The sequence below is a fragment of the Schistocerca nitens genome, chromosome 9 (assembly GCF_023898315.1).
Source record: "Schistocerca nitens isolate TAMUIC-IGC-003100 chromosome 9, iqSchNite1.1, whole genome shotgun sequence".
Taxonomy (NCBI): domain Eukaryota; kingdom Metazoa; phylum Arthropoda; class Insecta; order Orthoptera; family Acrididae; genus Schistocerca; species Schistocerca nitens.
In genome coordinates, this window is record NC_064622.1 from 162,450,816 (window position 1) to 162,455,796 (window position 4,981).

At 42.7% G+C, this 4,981-nt stretch overlaps 1 non-coding gene across 1 annotated transcript; it reads right to left on the minus strand.

The window, feature by feature from the left end:
• Nucleotides 1-1,916: 1,916 nt before the first annotated feature.
• Nucleotides 1,917-2,023, minus strand: LOC126204715 (U6 spliceosomal RNA). The gene has a single exon (XR_007540522.1). It is a non-coding gene; the product is annotated as a U6 spliceosomal RNA (small nuclear RNA).
• Nucleotides 2,024-4,981: the final 2,958 nt, after the last annotated feature.

Below are 4,981 nucleotides of genomic sequence, written 5' to 3' on the forward strand. Positions count from 1 at the left end.
TTGAAATGACAGATGCTGGCCAATGAGATCCTGTACTCTGAAAAGGCGCACGTCTTTCATACCAAAAATACTGTCTTTCTTATATTTGGGATTGAAAAAGGAGAATGTTGGTCCTTTTTAGGCATTCTCGACTTTTTTTTCACATTTGCTTTCCAAGTATGAGTAGACGAAGAGGAGTACTATGTTTGAAAGCAATCAATTGAAGTGTCCCTTTTTTTCACAGTATGAAATCCAGGCGTAAACAACAAAAACGATGAGAAGCAAGGAATAGACGCGACGACCAAAGCTGCATCCAGAGCCTCATACTTACTCAACAAAGTACTGTCATCTAAATTTTTTTCAAGAGGAACCAAAGAAAGAATATATAAAACCGTACTCAGATCAGTATTACAATATGGGGCGGAAATTTGGAGAATAGACCAATACACGGAGAGAAAGATAAGAGTTTTTGAAAATAAAATCCTGCGAGAAATACTGGGACCAATTTATGAGGAAGGAGAATGGCGAAGAAGAAAGAACAGGGAGCTCAGGGTGCTATACAATGAACCAGATGTGGTTGCAGAAGCCAAGACAAGAAGACTAAGATGGGCCGGCCACGTGTATAGAAGAGAGCAAGGATCTTTACTGAGACAAGTCTTAATAAACCGGAAGGGCGAAGACCTATAGGCGGGCAGAAAATGAGATGGAGAGGCCAGGTTGCCAAGGATTCCAGCTACTGGGAGCAAGGAAAGAAGTGCCGAAGACAGAAGGCTGTGGCAGAGGCTACTTGATGAGGCCAAAAACCGACTGCAGTTTGTGGGGTCAGGAGAGTAAGAGTAAGAGTGAGAAAAAAAATCTAGGAATTCATGTAGGTCATTTCCACCATTGCATAAAACAATCTGTGCTAATACTTTTTTGACTTTCTGTCTGTTTCATAAAGTGTCCTTAACACCTCACCTTTACTTACGTCATCTATGTGTTCTTTATAATCTTGTACAACTATCAGTGCCCCAATTTCAATCATTGTTCTGTCTGTCTAGGTTCTGGATAAACTGCATGCTTAATTTGAAATAAAGTGAAGTCACTGCCTTGAATCTAAGGGGAATGCTAAGTTTCAATCAAATTTTGTGTTATAATGAAATGTTACACAGGTACTTATTGACAGCTGGCCGTTGGTGGCCGAGCGGTTCTAGGCGCTTCAGTCTGGAACCGCGCGACCGCTACGGTCGCAGGTTCGAATCCTGCCTTGGGCATGGATGTGTGTTATGTCCTTAGGTTAGTTAGGTTTAAGTAGTTCTAAGTTCTGACCTGAGATGTTAAGTCCCATAGTGCTCAGAGCCATTTTTTGAACTTATTGACATTTTACCAGATTAATGTTAGTATACGTCAAGCTAACTACATAAAAATTATCGATCACCTCAGTTCACATATGAACAATACTTTTATTTACGTAACCTTTCAGCGTTGTTTCATACACCAGGCAGCCATTTGCAGTACAGCTGTTCACATTCACGGCTGATGCATAGGTTTCAGAATTGCGTGTAGACTGTATTGAAATGCAGCATAGAAGGCATTAACTGTAGGGAATGGGACATTACATTTCTGTCCCTACAGTCTAACGGTATGTTGCGTTTTGTCATTCCACTCAGAACCTATCGGGACTGCTAGGTCCCGCCATTAAAAAAAACAATAAGTGGTTACATCTTCTTGGACAGCTCTGTATAGCAGGAAGATACTTGAAAGTTCCTGGCAGATTAAAACGGTGTGCCAGACCGAGACTCGAACTCAGGACCTTTGCCTTTCGCAGCCAAGTGCTCAGCAATTTTTGTGTGTGTGTGTGTGTGTGTGTGTGTGTGTGTGTGTGTTCGGTGCGGATGTCCCATGACACCCGTTCAAGTTCAGTGTTGAGTCGTTGACTCAGTTTTTTTATTGCAGAGGAAAATGTGGAACGCTTCACGATTTTGCGTGTCAACCTTGCGCAGGGGCCATGCTAATCTTCTCTGTATCCTTCCAATTTTAGTATATGTACCGCCAAAGCGAGTACAAAATGGAAATGATCGTGTGGTGTCAGTGGCTGGGATTTCCCAGGCGGGAAGTTCGGCCGCCGAGTGAAAGTCTTATTGAGTGCGACGCCACATTGGGCGACTTGCGTGTCGACAATGGGGATGAAAGGATGATGGCAGCACAACACCCAGTCCCTGAGGAGAGAAAATATCCCACCCCGTCCATCTGAGCTATGCAGGCACGACTCAGGCCCTCCCTCACAGCTTCACTTCCGCCAGTACCTCGTCTCCAACCTTCCAAACTACATATCAGCGGACACTCTGCTGCAGAGTGAAAATTTCATTCAGGAAGGATACTTGTTTAAATCTGTAAGTAATTTGGGGGTAGACAGGGTGCAAAATTGACTGCATGTAACTGCAACGTCTAGCAGCAGCCATGAATGTAACTGGCTGGACATCGTGTCGAACTGAACTTGAATAACACACAAGGGTTCGTCATTTCATGCTACATTCGTCTTCATGCCAGAGTCCATCAACTGTATTCGCTGGCGAGTGGTACCGTGCCATCTCTCAGCAACTCATGACCAAATGTTTCCGATTGGTGAGATATCTGGCGAACATGCTGCACAGGTTAACCAGTCCAACACCCTCTGCACTGCAATAGGTAAGGATAGCACGGACGACATACAGTCTCGCATTGTCTTGTGGAAATAGAAGATAAGGCGCAGCCACTGGCATCAACATGTAAGAGATATAAAGACTGCCGTGGAAATTACCGGCTGTGCGAACTAAAGGTTATCGTGAACATCTGGTCAGATCTATGCTAGTATGACGATGACAAATGCTATCTGGCAGCGTTCGCTCTCTTCAGAGATTCCTCACATGGGTATGTCCCTTGTGATGTTGCACGTAGAAGCACGATCGTTTGAAAACACGACTTGGTTTGATTCCTGTGTGCAGTATCATTGTTGGGCGCACGAACGTCATCACGACTCTCTCTGCTGCCCTTCAATTGTAACCGTAACAATGATCACAGTGCTCATAGACCATGGAGGCCCAGATGTCATAGCACTGAACATTTGGACTCTCGTCTTGCTGGAAACAAGCCCATTTCCTGACTCAACGCAAATGACGTAACTATACGATCCTGCGTGACTGAGTGAACAGTATATCCGTCTTGAGCGCTTGTTGCGGGGTGCCACCGAGACCCTACATGACCTTGAACACGGGGCACTTGGGCCCATCGATTCCAGATATGCATTAACAATTGAGGTATCCTGCTGCTGCCATATTGTGATATGTGCTGGTCGACATTTGTCTTTCTCACATAAGGCATTACATAATTTTCTCACAAACAACCAATATTCTAATGCTATTATCCTAATGAGAAACACGCTGTGTAATCTTTGCACATATCATAGATTGTATTAGTCCTGCTCCTACCTCCTTTGGCAGCGAAATTTGCATCCCAGATATAGTAAAATATAGCTGAAAGGCTATCTACACCGCCAGAGACTAAGTCTCAACGGGTGGATAGTGGGTCTAGCCCAAAAAAATTAACATCTGCCTGCCATGTCATGCATCTCGACTGCCATGTCACTAGCTTTACAAGTCGTGGCAGGCAGATGCTTACTTTTTTTTTGGGCTAGAACTGGCCTATGTCCACTACCGACCCCTTCAGACTTAGTCTCTGGCGGTGTAGGGACATTTCGCTTCTGGAAGTTCTTTATCAGTTGCAGTTACGGTTTCCAGTGGTGCTCTCAGAGTGCCATTTTGTAGAGCCTCAATGGGATTGAACAAACTCCTGCTCTTGCACAGAGTCGTAGGCCATCCGTGCCAATTTGACGTTTGTTTCATGACCACTTCATGGTGTTGCAAATTGTAGTAGCCTATAGTATAATACCAGCTCTTACCCACAGCTACACTTGCATATTAGTAGTTTTGTTATGATGAGTGATGGTAAGAAAGTAAGAAGCTATTGTGTGTGTAATAACGTCAACTGCTCACACGTGTCTGCGATTTTGGTTAAGCATAGCGCGATACAAAGATGCGACCTCCCCCCTCCAAGTATCCCAAAACACGACGCCAAAGCATGCATACTGTACAGTGTTGCTGCCGAGTGGTGCATGTGGACGGCCACGGGCAGGTGTGTTCATCTGTTCCTTGTGCTGCTGGAGTTGCTATACATTATACAGAGTGTACATTATGCAACAAATTTAATATCTTTTTATCATGGTTAATGTTCGCTGATGTAAAAAGTGTTTCCCATCCCCAGCTTCATACTTTTAAGTGTCGACCTTTCTTATTTTACTTTGCAAAATAGCCTATGTTCTTCCTCAGGATTCAAGCTAGCCTCATGCCAAATTTCATCGAAACTGATTCAGCAGTTAATCATGCAAACTTTGCAGAGTTACTTCTGCTACGTGTTCCATTATAATGTGGTTTAAAAACGCTCAGACTATGTAAGCATTGTATTTATTATGTTGAATCATACTATGTAGAATATATCAATCAGTGAAAGCATTTTCACAAATACGATAAAGTTAAAAAGTCAAAGAATAAATAGTTTCTTCAAAGAGTAAATGTATTTCCCTGATTTACGTAATATTCTAAAAGTCAAGAACTGTCTTATACTGCACACTTTCTAAAGTAGCTTCGGCGTGCATGGTATCTCCACACCAAATTTCATCAAAATAGATCCAGAAGTTTAGTACTGAAAAGGTAACAGACAAACACACTTTCGCATTTATAAATTTTTAATTACGATGTACAATTTTGTTCGTAGCCGGATTTTGATGAAAATCTTTTTATCAGCCATTCCATTACAGAGCTCTTTTAAATACATTGGAGTACCGAGCAAAAAATGTTTCTGACGAGTGCGTCTTGATTCCGAAATTAATCATCTGAACTACATATTCCGAAAGAATAGCTATGGTTTACGTGATATGAATTCAGCGTTCTTCAAGAAAAGGAAACGTTGAAAATATGGAACATTCACA